This window comes from Thermobia domestica, chromosome 2 (assembly GCF_964235325.1).
Source record: "Thermobia domestica chromosome 2, izTheDome1.hap1.1, whole genome shotgun sequence".
Taxonomy (NCBI): Eukaryota; Metazoa; Arthropoda; class Insecta; order Zygentoma; family Lepismatidae; genus Thermobia; species Thermobia domestica.
Window position 1 is genome coordinate 379,351,140 of NC_137455.1, and position 16,374 is coordinate 379,367,513.

General features: G+C 33.7%; 1 protein-coding gene and 1 long non-coding RNA gene across 3 annotated transcripts in view; one reads left to right on the forward strand and one right to left on the reverse strand.

Moving 5' to 3' along the window:
• LOC145678867 (uncharacterized) overlaps positions 1 to 16,374 on the forward strand; it is a 541,133-nt gene that overhangs the window by 408,168 nt on the left and 116,591 nt on the right. For both annotated transcript variants that reach the window (XR_014130459.1, XR_014130458.1), the window contains exon 5: positions 9,851 to 10,061. This is a non-coding gene — a long non-coding RNA (uncharacterized LOC145678867). The remainder of the gene's footprint in view (positions 1 to 9,850; positions 10,062 to 16,374) is intronic.
• LOC145678863 (homeotic protein ultrabithorax-like) overlaps positions 1 to 16,374 on the reverse strand; it is a 755,760-nt gene that overhangs the window by 143,530 nt on the left and 595,856 nt on the right. The window lies entirely within an intron of this gene.

Sequence of the window (16,374 nt, forward strand, 5' to 3'; positions counted from 1 at the left end):
GGCAGTTCGGATAACTCGGCTACACCCTGGCAGGGCGAGGGAAAAAAAAAGAAAGACGCGCAGACCCGTTCAAGGTCATTGCCAGGTATTTTTGTGAGGTCTGTTTTATCAGGTAAATTACTGTACAGTGTGTATTAATTAATTTTCATTTTCATGTATAGTAAAGGCTCTATGCCTTCATAAAGTGCGTACTTTTCCTTTGTTTAAGGATAATTGGGCTTTTTATTTTGTTACATTCTCAAGCAAACAATGTATACAAGTACAGTACTGTAGTTTCTGAGGAAATACTCATTTTTTTCTAACCCTACTTCCGATAACCCGGCATTTTCACAAACTCGGTCATCCTTCGGTCTACATTAGGCCGAGTTTTCGGTAGTCTACTGTAGTAGTTTCAGTTATTGAATTATGTTTCCTATGTGTCCTATTTCCTCTAAACTATTTTTTTTATCCCAATTCGAATCAGAACTACTAACATAAATCACAAACATTTCTTTTCTAGAACCAGAACACTTTTTATGAGCCCACATATCGCACTCAACAATTGCATCCACGTAGAAGCCCGAACATCTTCAGAAAATTTATTTCTACCCCCCAAAAAATCAATTCACTTTGTTATTAGATGATTGAGAATACTCTGGTATGGTATCTTCCTTTGAATGGAAACATGGAGTTTCAGATCCACAGTACATTTACGAAATACCTGCGTAAAGAAATTATTCCATGACCTCTTTCTGTGGCCATTGTTTCCCCTTCTTTCGTGTTTAAAGCAGACAAGTTTCGAAAAGAACATGATCATTCATACGATTCCTTTGAAGCTTAACACAAGGCTTTCAAATTAAGATAAAGTTGTATGTTTGACATAAAGTAGTCTACGTTCATTAAACTTAAATTATGAAAATAAATTAGCCAAAATTTCTGACATACTTTGGATTTTTCCTTACAGTTCTTCTACAGCTTGTAGGTATTTCATTTTCGAATTTTTCTTTGAGCGTTTTTTTAATAATATCATATTTTGATAAATTTCGTATATTATTAATATTTATTCAATTTCTCCAAGTTTTCGTTTACGTCATTTAGTTAGTCATGTCGTTATTTAGCTAACTTATATGTGGGCGTAGTGCAATGGAGTATTTAGGATTTTGTTTCTGGTGGACTTTGCTAACTTCATTCCTGGAAATGTGAAAATTCTACAAGATGTTTCATTTACTTTAATATAGTAAATAAAATTTCGGGGGGGGGGGGAGTTAAGCCCAGAAGCCCCCTTTTAAATATGCCACTGGCATAATGATACCAATGATCAAATTGGTTAGCCATTGAAATGAACACAATTAGGAACATTCTTGTAAATAAGGTGAATTTAAGTTATTGTTCGGTATATTAAATGTTCGATTTCATTAATTGTGATTTCAAAATTACTCGTTTATAAACTTTGATGATTATTACAAATAGGTGGATTATATTTATAGTCTTGTATATGTTTATAATTGTCATATGTTTTAATGTAACGTTGCCGTGGAAACAGGTATGTAAACCCCTTATTTGCTGACCGTCTGAGGTCGAGACTTGGTAGTTGACGGTGATTTTAAATGGAACTTGGATGTACGTAGTTGCTGTTACTGCAGACATTTCGTACACTATAAACATATATACATTGGAAATACACTATAAAAACACTACTATAAATTATTACTAAACTTCGGGAGTTCCTGTTTTATCTTATTTCGATAACTTTCTTAATCCAAATTCGATTTTTTTTTTTAAAAAAAAAGTTTCCATTATAAACAAACACAAAATCGAGATGAAATCAAAAGGAAAAAAAGAAAAAATGCTGTATAAGCAATGAAAAACAAAAAAGCGGAAAAGAAGAATTTCCCTTGTTTCACGCGCAAAGCATGCTGGGAAAGAAACTCTCTAGTGTGTGTGTCACATATACTTAATGTAGCGGCAAATTTCGTACAACGGACAAGTAAGCGTTAGAGCAAATTTGAATTATCTTTTACTTGGCGGCGCTCTAGTCGACCACAGTTGCCAGGCCATGTACACTTTTTTTTCCTTCTTTTCCTTTGCAGAACACACTATGTGAAACTGATTCTGATGCTTGTGTTAAGGGAACGAATACACACGTTTTCTCTACAATTTTAAACTGGCAACATAATGGTACTGTACAGTAAATATACAGAGTGTAGTAGAAAATCATAAAGTTATAAGAACAGGACCCTTTGCGCTTTCTTTTTCAAATCATTCAATTTTCATAATAATTATTATTATACGTACTTTAACCCTTTTAAATTATGGCTTTCTAAGGTTAATTATAGACTTTCAGTCAAGCAGCTACTGCATCATACCTAGTTATTCTATGATTATGGTTCGCACCTCATTCTCTTCAGAATAGAACAGTCTTAGAAACGGTACCATTCAGATATCCCTTTCATGTACCTGAGCCCCTTTAAACAACCCCTGTGTTAACGCAGATCTCAAAATCAACTGAAAAATATAAAGGGTGTACTAAATTTCAAGCTTCTATCTTGAATATTAAGACCAGCAAAAATATTTACCAGTGAGCTAAGAACATCCCCACAATGCCCTAGATGACCCTGATGTAATATAAAAATTTCCTGAGAATGCTGAGATATCCCTATTTACTTTAGGATCATGGTTTGTACATCATTCTCTTCAGAATAGAACAGACTTTCAAACCGTTCTATTTACATGTCTTCATCATGTATCTGACGCGGAAAAATCGCGAAAAAAAAAGAATTTTTTGGTAAGAAATATTCCTTTCTTTTACCTTTTTGCTCCTCTGGACCCTCCTGTTTGAACGCAGAGATCTGAAAAATACTAAAGAGTGCACTGAATGTGTGTGCAAAATTTCAATCTTCTAGGTGCAAAAGTAAGCCTCCCAAAAATAATAATAATAATAAAAAAATAAGCATAACAAAAATATTTTTAAAGTTATGACTTCATCACACCCTATGTCTCGATGTAGAAAGGCGTGAAAGCATACGTAACGTGATCGACATGTTTCCAGGCTTGAAATATAACCGAAGTAAAAAGCTTCATTGATACGTTTTTAACCGAATAATGAAGATTTTACTCTATCACGTAAAAAAAGGTGATATAATTTTAAAAGATTAAGCAAGGTTGATTAATTCTTTCAAATGATAATTAAATGAAACTTTAATTTGCATAGTATAAAATTAACTGTTTCGATTTTAATCTTGTTTTATAAATCAACTTGAACCTTGTAAGTAGAGGTCCCTCGTGGCTAAGCGGTTACCATACCCACCTTTGGCGTGGGAAACCCCAGGTTAGATACCAGGCGGGAGTTAATGTGATTCGGATCTCAAGATTAAGCTGTAGGTCCACTTCTCATATAGCCTCGCTTCTGGAAGGGACGCTAAACTCAAAATTAAATCATCATGTGATTTTAATATACCTGTACTAACCTTCTGACAAGAACGTCGATTTTCTGAATTTTCAAGTCTTATATTCAGTATATACTCCGTACTATAAACTGTCTGTTACTGGTCTGTTATAATTGATTGTATAGTCAGAGACAAAAGTTCTTCCCCTTTTTCTACAATTTATTTTGGAAATACGGGTGGTGTGGTTAGAACGTACAGAAAGTTACATTCTTTTTAATTTACTGAAAACTGTGCTCAAATTGTCCTTCCATTCTGAAGTTATTTACGAAACTAATTTCATCAAACGCAAGGAACTTTTGTCGCTGACTGTACAATGGTTTTTAACGAAGTATTGTATTTTTTCTCTATGAGCTGTTTGCAGCCCTGAAAATAAAGTTATTACTGTGTTATTACGTCATCATTAAGGCTGTTGCTACCTCTTCGCTGAGTCGAGTTTTTCCCTATCTAATAACATTGGAACTTTTTTCGTGTTTTTCTCAGCAAGCAATGAACAAATCCTTACAAAAATTTGCATGGAGTCAGGTCGATAATAAAGAATTCGTTATATGAGCTTATAATTTTACTAAAAGCCTCCAATTAAGTTATTCATTCCCCCCTTTTTTTCATGTGAAGATTTGCAACAACGCATTGACGACACTGCGTTCTCTCTTCTAGCAGGTTGCGGCGAGTAACTGAGGGTTACTTTGAAGTTTCAACATTGTCCACAGCTGTGAGGGGACCCTTTTCAACAATGACATATTTATGGCATTTCAGTGAGAAGGCGTTGGAGTACGTTTTCTTTGCTGAAAGCAGAAAAAAATAAACACAGCGAGAACAGATCCATTCTTCTTTACATTAGCTTCCCCCCCTTCCCGGTCAAGTATAGACAGTTATGAGTAATTAGAAGCGAACTGTCTCTATTGAATAAAGATACTTTTAATGTATACGAAAGCGAATGTCACTTTATCACTATTATTATTATTATTATTATTATTATTATTATTATTATTATTATTATTATTATTATTATTATTATTACATTTTTCAAAACATGAAGAGACATACCTTTCTTGACTCCAGTGCCCATTTTATCTATATATGAGGTATTTATAATAAACTTCTATACTGCTAAAAAAAAGAGCTACTTTTATAGTGACGTATTATTTGTATTTTATTTATTATATTTCAATTTAAAATAAAGTGTATCGTTTGTAACAACGAATAGTGCTCAAAACAGCACCTATTACCAGTCAACTATAGATTTAGATCAAACATAATAATGGACAACAACACCAATATATATTGTATACATTTAGACCCTATTGGATCAAAAGATGCAATCTATTTCACACAAAAATTTTCTTGTAGGCCTTATATCTCGAGAACTACATATAGCGTACCCAAAATATGACTTAACTTAGTATGATGTGCTTATTGCGTAAAAAATACAAAACTCGATTTAAGGACCGTTTAAAAATTTTGTGGGCCCTGATCCACAAAATTCAATATATTACATTCAATCAAAAATTTTCTTGTACGCCCCATATTTTGACAATTACAAAGTGTGTGGCCAAACCAAAACTAACAATTTACTCAGCATGATGTGCTTATTCCGTAAAAAATACGAAAACTCGATTTAGGGCCCATTCAAAAATTTTGTGAACCCTGATCCAAAAAATTCAATATATTTCATACAATCAAACATTTTCTTGTAGCCTTATATCTGGAGAACTACAGGTAATGTAGCCAAACCCAAACTAACAATTTACTCAGTATGATGTGCTAATTTCGTAGAAAATACGAAAACTCGATTTAGGAACCGTTGCTAACTTTTGTGGCCCCTGATCCAAAAACTAATTATTTGGCAAGATCGAAATCTTTTTTATGCATTTTTGGATCATTTTTAAAATTCTTAGCCAAGATCGCTATCTTTTGATCCATTTTTTGGATTATTCCTAAAATTCTTGTTTTTATATATTTTTTATATTTATATATAAGGTGATACAAAGAAAATTTAGGGAATCAATTGATCTGATTGAAGATTTGTTTAAATCTATTTTATAGAATCTTTTAGATTTGTTAACTATATTCCTGTTAACTGCAGATTTTTTTAAAAAGATCTCTTTTTAATCTACATTTGTATTCTTTCTTTACTCACTCATGAAGTATATCTATAACTTTTGTCAATTTTTAAAGTTGCTTCTGAGATAAGTTTCGAGAGTTGTCCGCAAAATTTCGTTAACATCTTATTTGAACTAACGTAACATTGTAATCTCACTTTAATTTACCATAGTTTTTTTTTTTTTTTTTTTTTTTTTTTTTTGCGTGAAAGTAACATTTGAAACCGAATTATTTCTTTAAAATTTATACATGAAATGGAAATTGTTTTTTAAAAAAACTATGACATACTCATTGTATAAATAAATGTGAAATATTAGTGTTTGTTTGATTTATTTGTATTGATTGAAGTCAATACTTCGAGTGTAACTTTGACCACTTATCAACAAAATTAAAAATTCATAGACCAGTATAATTTAAGCAAGTTACTTACTTGATTTGAGACATAATTTTGGAGGGGAAGAGTAGAAATTTTACTGATAACATTTTTTTTATTTAACTTTTCCTGTATTTATGTTTAGCGTGGCCTTGTGAATTTTGTTTACTTTTTTTTCAATGTAGAAACTTACCTAGGGATTTTGGAGTATGCTCATAGATATTTAAATTGTGAATAGTGCTTCGGTGATATTTAGCATTTTGATTATACTGCTTGTTTATTATTTTTTAATAACTTCATTTACATAATGTTGTGGCTTGATGTAACGAAGTATTTCATCACATATTTTTATACTCATACGGTAATGCTTTAGTTTAATATGTATGACAATGACAAACTGGTGTACCTCAACAAAAAAAAGCCCTATATTTTAAAATGAAGCATGAAAAAATAATGCATAAAATTAAAATTATTCTGTTAATATGTGTTGTACTATATATATATATATATATATATATATATATATATATATATATATGTTGTAGCTATAGATGAAATTTCTCGTTCACCATCTGGAAAATAAATATTTCTTATTTAGAATGCGTAAGTTACAAGGTTATTATTAGCAGGTAACACTAATAAGTCCCTATTCCCTGTTACCAAGAAATAAGTCCCTATTCATATTTCGTAAAGTAATAACCAAGAAAAGACGTTACCAAGAAAATGACGTTTGTATCTACATTAACACTACATATTTCATTATGTATACATGTTTTTCTGTTTAGTAAAAGAATCCCTGATATTACACTTAACTTTTCCTACAAATGTGCTCTGTTAGAAGGGTAATGTGTGGTCAGTTCTTCAGTTTCCCAGTTGCCTCACGATACTGAAACAACACCGAAAAATCTGTCATCATTAGGAATAGAATTCGACAGCATTCACGCTAAGAACACATTTGTGTAACAAAAAAGTTTATTTCGAAATTTCCTTCGTATGTGGTAAAAATGAAATTATTATTATTTAGCATAAACATTCTATACTACTATTCACAGTTTCAAATACATATACAGAGGCCGGTAGCCAGCCCAAAAATGTAGGGGGCGGCTGAAGTTAGGGGAGCCCGATCCAACCATATCATAGTTTATCACCATATTATATTTCATTTGCAAGCCTACCGTGAAAAGTTTAGGGAGGCCAGCGAAAATTTAGGGAGGCAAACCCCTAGATCCTCCTGAATACGGGTCTGCATATACATATATATAATTATTCCAAAATGCTACCTCCACTGGTTTACCTGTTTCCGTGAGGTTACAAAAGTCAAAGAGCGCTGGTGTTTTCAATGTGAAAACCCCACTGGTGTCGGCAGCGCGGCCAGTCTCTGGTCAAGGAAACACCGGCAAGAAGGAACCGATGTGGTGACCACAAATTTTAACTAAGTTACTAGTGCCAAGCCGCACTAATATTCCTTGCTCGTTACAATCTCTTGTGCCAAGAATTTCCTATAATAATAATAATAATAATAATAATAATAATAATAATAATAATAATAATAATAATAATAATAATAATAATAATAATAATAATAATAATAATAATAATAATAATAATAATAATAATAATAATAATAATAATAATAATAATTATTATTATTATTATTATTATTATTATTATTATTATTATTATTATTATTATTATTATTATTATTATTATTATTATTATTATTATTTCACACAGGAAATTTGAAAATAAAATGAAATCTGTAAGTTTTACGTCCCACAGTTATGCCGGTTAGGCTAAAGGAGATAGTCATGATAAGTAATGAATGAAATGGTGGAATGAAGAAAGTGGGAGAAAACAGGAGAACCCCGAGAAAACCCATGCACACGATGTTTGTCCACCACAAAGTTCACTTAGCGCGAGCTGGGATCAAACCAAGGACCCCATGCAACTGAGATAAACGCTCTACCACTGAGCCACCGCGGCCCCCACACAGGAAATTTATCTGCTATCACAATCGTCTGCTAATTTATATTTGTATAACCAATCACCAGGTATAAGACTGAAATACATGAGACGCAAGAGGCATCTTGCTATGTTTGAAAGTAACCACAAGAACTCCGAATGAGACTAGACGAATATACTAAAAGCAATAGGCTTAGCAAAGAAAATAAAGAGCGCCCCCTCCTTCTCAGTGCCATAAATCTGTCCTCGAAAAGGACGAGAGGGCTAGAAAATTTCATTCCACAGATGTGATATGGACAGAGTTTAAAAACCTGTTTTAAATGGCTAGCCCGAATTTCCCTCACGCTGCTAATACAAACAGGGAGAAGCAGAGATCGCACTGTTGCAAATCTTCACATGAAAAAAAGGGGGGAATGAATAACTTAATTGGAGGCTTTTAGTAAAATTATAAGCTCATATAACGAATTCTTTATTATCGACCTGACTCTATGCAAATTTTTATAAGGATTTGTTCATTGCTTGCTGAGAAAAACACGAAAAAAGTTCCAATGTTATTAGATAGGGAAAAACTCGACTCAGCGAAGAGGTAGCAACAGCCTTAAGTAAATTTCGTTGAAATAAAACCCTGACCAAAGATTTGGTTAAAGCCACAAATTCTGAAGGAAATTTGGGGGTTATATTCCAATGGACAAACTCTGAACGTTTGAATTAGGCGATTCAGAAGCATATTAATATTAACGTTTGCGACAGACAACATCACTGTCGAACACTTCTTCCAGTAGTACTCTCCTATTTCATTTCTTCTCCTAACCTAACACTTACTTGTTGGTTCAAATTTAAGTTTCTTATAAGTTTTTCGATCTTTCCATTCCAACTACACCTACATTAGAGCTCTAATCATCAATTCCCAGTTAGTCAGATCAAAATCCTCTTTTAGATCAATAAACGCAACATACTACATGACTTTGCCATTTTATAAGCATTTCACAAGATACCCTCAAGAAAGCAATTAAATTCTACAGTTTAACACTTTAAGAGGAATAATCACTGCGAAATTAAAATACCGCTAATTTTACAGTAATTGTGTGATATTTTCAAACAGATAAAATATAATCGAAAAGTGGAACAAGAGCAATCTAGATAATATTCTTTTACATAAGATACCGTTATCACGAGTCACCTAGTAGCTTTCCGTTTGCAGCCATTTAAAAACGTGAAAATATATGCCGACTTTCTAAATGGTTGGAAATCGAAAGCAGATAAGAGTATCACATGTAAAATAATATTGTCTAAGGAGCTCTTGTTCCACTTTTCGATTATCTTTTATTTATTTGAAGATATCGTATAATTACTGTAAAATTAGCGGTATTTTAATTTCGCAGTGATGAGGCCTCTTAAGCACCAATCCCCAAGATCAAATGTTCTATTCTGGGGCCATCAACTTTCATTGACCTATCGAATAACACGTGAAGTAAGAATAACACATATACACATGGTCCCAGACCGAATGTGCATCAAATACTGTATGTATCCACATGGAGCTTAAAGCCTTAAAGTGTTGGCATTACGTTTATTTTTTAACGTATATATTTGGGATAAACTTTTAAATAAACAAATAACGTAAAACAATTCAGAATATGCATTTTATCTGAATTTTGTACACTCATACATTAGGCAGTAGGGGAATGTATGTATTTATCTGTTGCTGAAAATAATATATACATACCTATATGTAAAAATGCTTTCTAAATAGTACATCATTTTTAAAAGAAATGGTTTGGTTGGGGGGAGATGCCACCAAATAGGATGGGGAAAGTTCAAAACAATGCTAAATGAATAGCAGAATTTTTAATTCCTGTTCTTTTTGCTTTGCAAAAAAAATATTAAATATACCTCTTTATGCATTCAAATTTTCACATTTTTTTTTTCTATTTGTTCACTACTACATACTGTGTTGTTTTTTCCTTTCTTCCTTTTTTTTTCAATTCAGATCCTCGTAGAATAAAGAGAATCCAATGGAGGTGAAAACCCCATATTATTACGCTCCTGGGTGATATCACACATTTTGGCGGTCTGTGCGGGAAACCGACTTCATTTGTTTTCCATTAGGAATGGGAGAATACAACATCAGCGCCACAAGGAATTTTCAGCCATATTCTCCTCTCGGCTTCATACTACTATATACGGATAATGTATTTTATGTATTTAGAACATACTCGCATAGTAAATAATAATAATATGGTTCTGTTGTTGTTGTTGTTGTTGTTGTTGAATAATGCATTATGATAAACATTGGTCAACAGTTTAATATGGAGTATTATACTACTGTATATGGATCACGAAAGTGGACGTGACAGAATAGTGATCAAAAATAATGGAAGCATGTTGGTATCTCATCTTCTCTGGTAAGGGATCCTATGATTAGCATCTTCACTCATGCCCATTGCTATGCAATACTACTCTATAGAAAGGGGGAGGTGGCTCAGTGCAAGAGAGCTTACTTGTAGTGCGTGGGGTCCCTGGTTCGATCCAGACCAAGTAATTTCGTGGAGGGCAACATCGTGTCCGTATTTTTTCTTTCGGAGTGTTCCCTTTCCTCCCACTTTCTCATTCTACCAATTCAGCAATCTTCATTCGTTTGCCTAAAATATTTGTCTCCCTTAGCCTAACAGGCGTAATGAAATGAAATGAAATTTTTCAATTTGATGTCACACGTTTATGCTCTTTAGGCTAAAGGAGATGATGGTTGAAGCAAGTGAATGATGGGGGAGGAATTGGTGAAATGAGAAAGTGGGAGGAAAGGGGAAGTAACCCGATAAAACCCACGGACACGATGTTGTCCACCACAAACTTAATCGGCCGGGATCGAAGTAGGGACCCCACGCACCAGAGGTATGCGCTTTACCACTGAGCCACCGTGCCTATCCCCAACAAGCATAATAGTGATACGTTAAGAGTCTTCATCCCGGCGAAATTAAAATACCGCTAATTTTACAGTAATTATGTGATATCTTCAAATAGATAAAAGATAATTGAAATATGGAACAAGAGCGCCCTAGACAATATTATTTTGCGTCAGGTACCGTTATCACAAGTCACCTAGTGACTTTCCGTTTTCAGCTGTTTAGAAACGCGAAAATAAATGCCGATTTTCAAAATGGCTCGAAATCGAAAGCAGATAAGTGAGTCGTGATAACGGTTTCTCATGTAAAATAATATTGTCTAGGGCGCTCTTGTTCCACATTTCGATTATCTTTTATCTATTTGAAGATATCACATAATTACTGTAAAATTAGCGGTATTTTAATTTGGCCCGGATGAAGACTCTTAACCTGAAAGATTTCATTTTATTTCATTTAGTTCTCTAGAAAGAAGAATAGTGTCTTCGCACAGTAACGTTTTAATTGTCCGCATTTGGCGATACGACATGTTCCAGGAAAGCCGCCAAAGTGAGGAAGAACATTATGAAAGACGAACGCAGATTCGAAGAACGCGTATTCTTATTGGTTCTTTTCTAACATGCACTAAACCAAGAGTCATTCTATTAGAAAATAACTGATCAGTGATCACTTTTAACTAATTTAAAACTCGTTCTCAAAACGTTAATGAATTATGGGATAAAATTAAGGTACTATGAGCAAATACATAAAAGGTGTGATCAAAATGTACAGTAAATGTAGTTGCACAGTGCCATCTACAGATATTGTATCCAGGGCCGTGCCGTAAGGGGGGGGCGAGCGGCGCGACGGCCGCGGGCGCCGAAGTAAGGGGGCGCAAAATCGAGGTAAAGGGGGGCGAAAGAAAGGAAAAAATTACTTGGAATATATGTATGGGGGGTGCCGTCGTACACTTTCGCCCCGGGCGATGATTTTCCACCCTGATTGTATCCATTTCGACTAATAATCCTGGTAGCCTAAATCTTTGGTACAGCCAGTGTCGAGTTTGAACGAGTTATGACATGTTAGTTGGCTTCCAGAGGCAGATGAGTGAGGACATGTTAAAGAATATCTGTCGCGCGTTTGAACGAGTTATGACATGTTAGTTGGCTTCCAGAGGCAGATGAGTGAGGACATGTTAAAGAATATCTGTCGCGCGTCAACATTAAGTTTTGTTCAAAACTACAAAAAAAGTGTCAGAGAAGCTCACGAAATATCAAAATCAGTGTATAGCGATGAAGCGGTAGCATTGAAGACTGTTTCCAAGTGATATGAGCGATTCAAAAACGTCAAGGAGTCGGTTCGAGGAACGATCGAAACGTCTTTCGACGTCAAAAATAGATGAAAACGTGCAAAAAAATGGCACAAATGATTTGTTGAAACAGACGAGTGACTATTTGAGAGCTTTCCGAAGAACTAAATATCTCGCATGGGTCCGTGAAAAGCATTTTAACCGCTGATTAATTGGACAAATGGCTGCCTTCTTCACCAGAAAAACGTGCCGTGCTTATAGGGATGCGCACGAGACGAGTCGAGACAGAATTTTCTTGACAAAATTCCAATAGAGAAGAATACATTTTTCGAGTCGAGACCACTTTTACAGCACATTTTCGAGACGAGACAGCCACAAATCTTGTCTCGTGCACATCCCTAGCCGTGCAACACCTTGCTTTAGACCCACGAATTTTTGGCCGAAACAATATTCCTGTTTGTCCATATTGGCTGAACTCTCCAGATATAACACCATGCAACTTCTGTCTCTTTCCAAAAAATTAAAACCGTGCTTAAAGGAAAACATTTTGACACCATTCCTGACATTGAGAGGGCTACGACAGAGTAGCTAAATGTACTTTCAAAAGAAGTCCCCCAGAAATGCTTCCAGGCATGGATTCAAAGTTGGGATAAGTACATTGCTAACTAAAGATAGTACTTTGAAAGAGATTAAATCAAATTCCATATAGGCTTATTATTCTTGTTTCTAATAAAAATTGTTCTTGTTCCTAATAAAAATTATTCTTGTTTCTAATAAAAATTGTTCTTGTTTCTAATAAAAATTATTCTTGTTTCTAATAAAAATATTCTTGTTTCTAATAAAAATTGTTCTTGTTTCTAATAAAAATTATTCTTTTTTCTAATAAAAATTATTCTTGTTTCTAATAAAAATTATTCTTGTTTCTAATTTTAAAAAATATTCTTGTTTCTAATAAAAATTATTCTTGTTTCTAATAAAAATTATTCTTGTTTCTAATTTAAAAATATTCTTGTTTCTAATAAAAATTATTCACCGTATTTTTTGATCTCACCTCGTACATAATGCAACGTTGACAAAAGAGTACAGGAAATGGATGTGGAGAAGAAAGAAGAAAATAAGATGTTTGGAACGACCATCATCGTGTATTTAGTTTGCTCAACTATTTCAGTCTTTTTTTTTCCTATGCAATTTAAGAGAAGTTTCGCTGTTTATCCGTACATTATTAGAGTGAGACCAAAAGCAGGATTTACGATGAAGAAACGAACAGATGTAGTTTTCCAGGTACTTACGTTCTACATCAAGAAGTTCTCAAAACATGACTTCATTTTCTTTTCTAGTCTTATGAACATATAAAGAAAATCAAGTACCAGAACATGACAATACAAGCACACATATTATAAGGAATATGACAGATGAGGTCCGCCATGTTGAAGGTGAAGTATTCATTCTTTTTTTTCATTCTTCTACTTTTTTTTTGCATATTTCTTTTGTCCATTTTTCTCAACTCTTTTTACAATGCATCATCTTTTCTTTGCTTTAGATCCATTCTCTTGTAAATCTGTTTTTAACATTCATAGTCATAATCATGGCCGTTTTTGGGTTACGGCGGAGGGGAAGGGAGTGAGATGGAATTAGGATTTGGTACAATCTTTTCTCTTACCTTGTGATGTAAACTAAAAATAGTTGTGTGTTATTTTTTTTGTCTTTCTTTTGTGGAAAAGGATTGGGGGGGAGGTACTCCTTTTAAAGTGTCCTCTTGTCTTTTTGTATATACTGTATATATTATAATTCTTACATCTTAGCTTAATCTACACTGTCGCTTGATGATTGGCTGGAAATCGTCTTACGCCCATTTGCGGGACGCTTTATTCTTTTCTCTATACTGAAGTCCAACAAACAGAGATCTTGCCTGTTTGTCTTCTGCTTTCATAAAATATGGCCACACATTCATCATGGTTAAACTTTAACCAAAAAACTTTGGATAGATTTATTTCTAGGCATTACCATAATTACAAAAGGAAACTAGAAGGCGTGATACAAAGCTAGTGGCGTATACAGTTCTTCAACTACCCACCTGCTGTACAAATGAGACGTAGATATGTTTTTTTTATAATAAAAATAAAGAAACGTGCAAATGTTAAGTTCTCTTATAAGAAAGAATGATATATACGTATGCTATAGTGCTTGAGGTAAGGCACCATATATTATATATAATATTAAGAATTCATGTCCGCAAATGAAGACGGCATTTTGAGAAACACAGCATGAACAAATTGTTCTGTAGTGGAATTACAACTTTATGTTATATATATATACATACATACACTGATTTCTTTTAAGATTTTTTTTTCATTTTTTATTTTTGGAATGTTACAAGTCATCCCCCTCCATTTTTTTCGTTTTAATCTGCTGGTATGGTAGTTCTCTTTTTTTTTTTTTTAACTTTATAATGATATCTTGCGTGTTTAAGACAACTTCACTTTGGGATGACGTGTAATCCTGACTCTCTACAAATTTCCTGCAAAAATGTTAGCCTCAGTGCTAACCTTTTGACCTTGCGCCTATGCGTCACTGCAGCAGATTCAGAAGCCAAATCAAGAAGTGCATTGGAGAGGGCACAACGTACCTTATTATTTATTTTTTAAAAAATCTTTTATCTTTTTCTGTTACAAAGCACAAATACTCATAAAACACATTTACAATGCCTATTATATGTCTGTTAACAAGAATTCAGGATGTAATTTTTTTCTTTCGTTTCAAAGAAAAACTTTCTTCATGTAATGTATTGAAAAAAGGCACTTCTCAGATGTCCAAAAATACCAAATTTCAGTAGTGCTGTGCTCAAGTACTTTCCACATGGATCCACGAAGAACTGTTCATATGAATAGGAACAAAGTTACTTGAAACTTCTCATATGGATGTGCACAAAGGTCCTTAAACAGAACTTTTCACATGGGTGTACATAAGGGCAGATAAAAAAGAACTTTTTATATGGGTGTGCGTGCATTATTTATTTATTTATTTATCAACACAACAGGCATATGTCCAATTAGAGTGTTGAAATATTATAATTCATTTTACAACAGCTTTTTCAGTGCTTTAGAGAACATTGCCCATATATCAAAAAATGAAATGAAATCTTTGAGTTTTACGTCCCACGCTTATGCCGGTTAGGCTAAAGGAGACGGTGATTATGAGTAATGAATGAAATGGTGGAATGAAGAAAGTGGGAGGAAACGGGAGAACCCCGAGAAAACTCACGCTCAAGGTGTTTGTCCACCACAAAGTTCACTTGGCGGGGGCTGGGAACGAACCCGGGACCTCTAGCACTAGAGGTGAACGCTCTACCACTGAACCCCCACGGCCCCCTGCCCATATATCAATTTCACCATGTTGATGACATAATTTGTTATAGAAAGAACATATTCTCCATATTGGTGATTTCAGCATTATGTTGGTCCTAGCCTTTATGCAATAAAAGAGACCTGTATTATTTCCTCTAATTCTAACTGAAGGAACATGGAAGTATAATGAAGATATAAAGTTCGAACAATCGAATTCATTTTGAATTAATTTTTGGAGGAATATCGGATCGTCAATATTACGCCTTTGTTTCAATGAGTAAATATTAAAATTGTCTATCATTGTATATGACTTTTAAGTGAGGGATAAATTCCAGTTATTCTGTATATCAAATACCTTAGAAATTTTGATTGAATTCTTTCAATTTGTTGGCGATATTTTTGTTGCGAGGTGTTCCAAATCACGACAGCATATTCCAACTTGGTGCGTAGATATGAATAATACATTTTCAACAGTGTTTCAATATTTCTGAAGTCCTTACCCCTTCTAATTATGAATCCTAATAATTTCAAAGCATCATGAGTAACATTCTCGATGTGTTTAATGAACGTTAATTTAGGGTCAAATGTAACATCTAGATCTCTAAATGTATTAGGTCTACTTATGGAAAGTACCTAGGTCTACTTACTAAGCTTATAATCATTTTGAAGGGTACTTTTGTTTTTACTGAATAATAATTAGTTACATTTGTGTATATTTACTCCAAGTTTACTAACTGAACAGCAGTTCTCAATACTCTCTAAATCGTGTTATAAATCATGCACAGATTTTATCTTGGTGTATATTTTGAGATCATCAGCGAACAATGATTTTTCACTGTTGTGTACATGATCTGGAAGATCGTTGAAAAATAATAGAAATAGTAACGGGCATGGATTGGAGTCTTATGGAACTCCTCATACTCATCTGATTTATTAAAATAGAACTTTTCATATGGGTGTGCACAAGGGCAGTTAAACCATA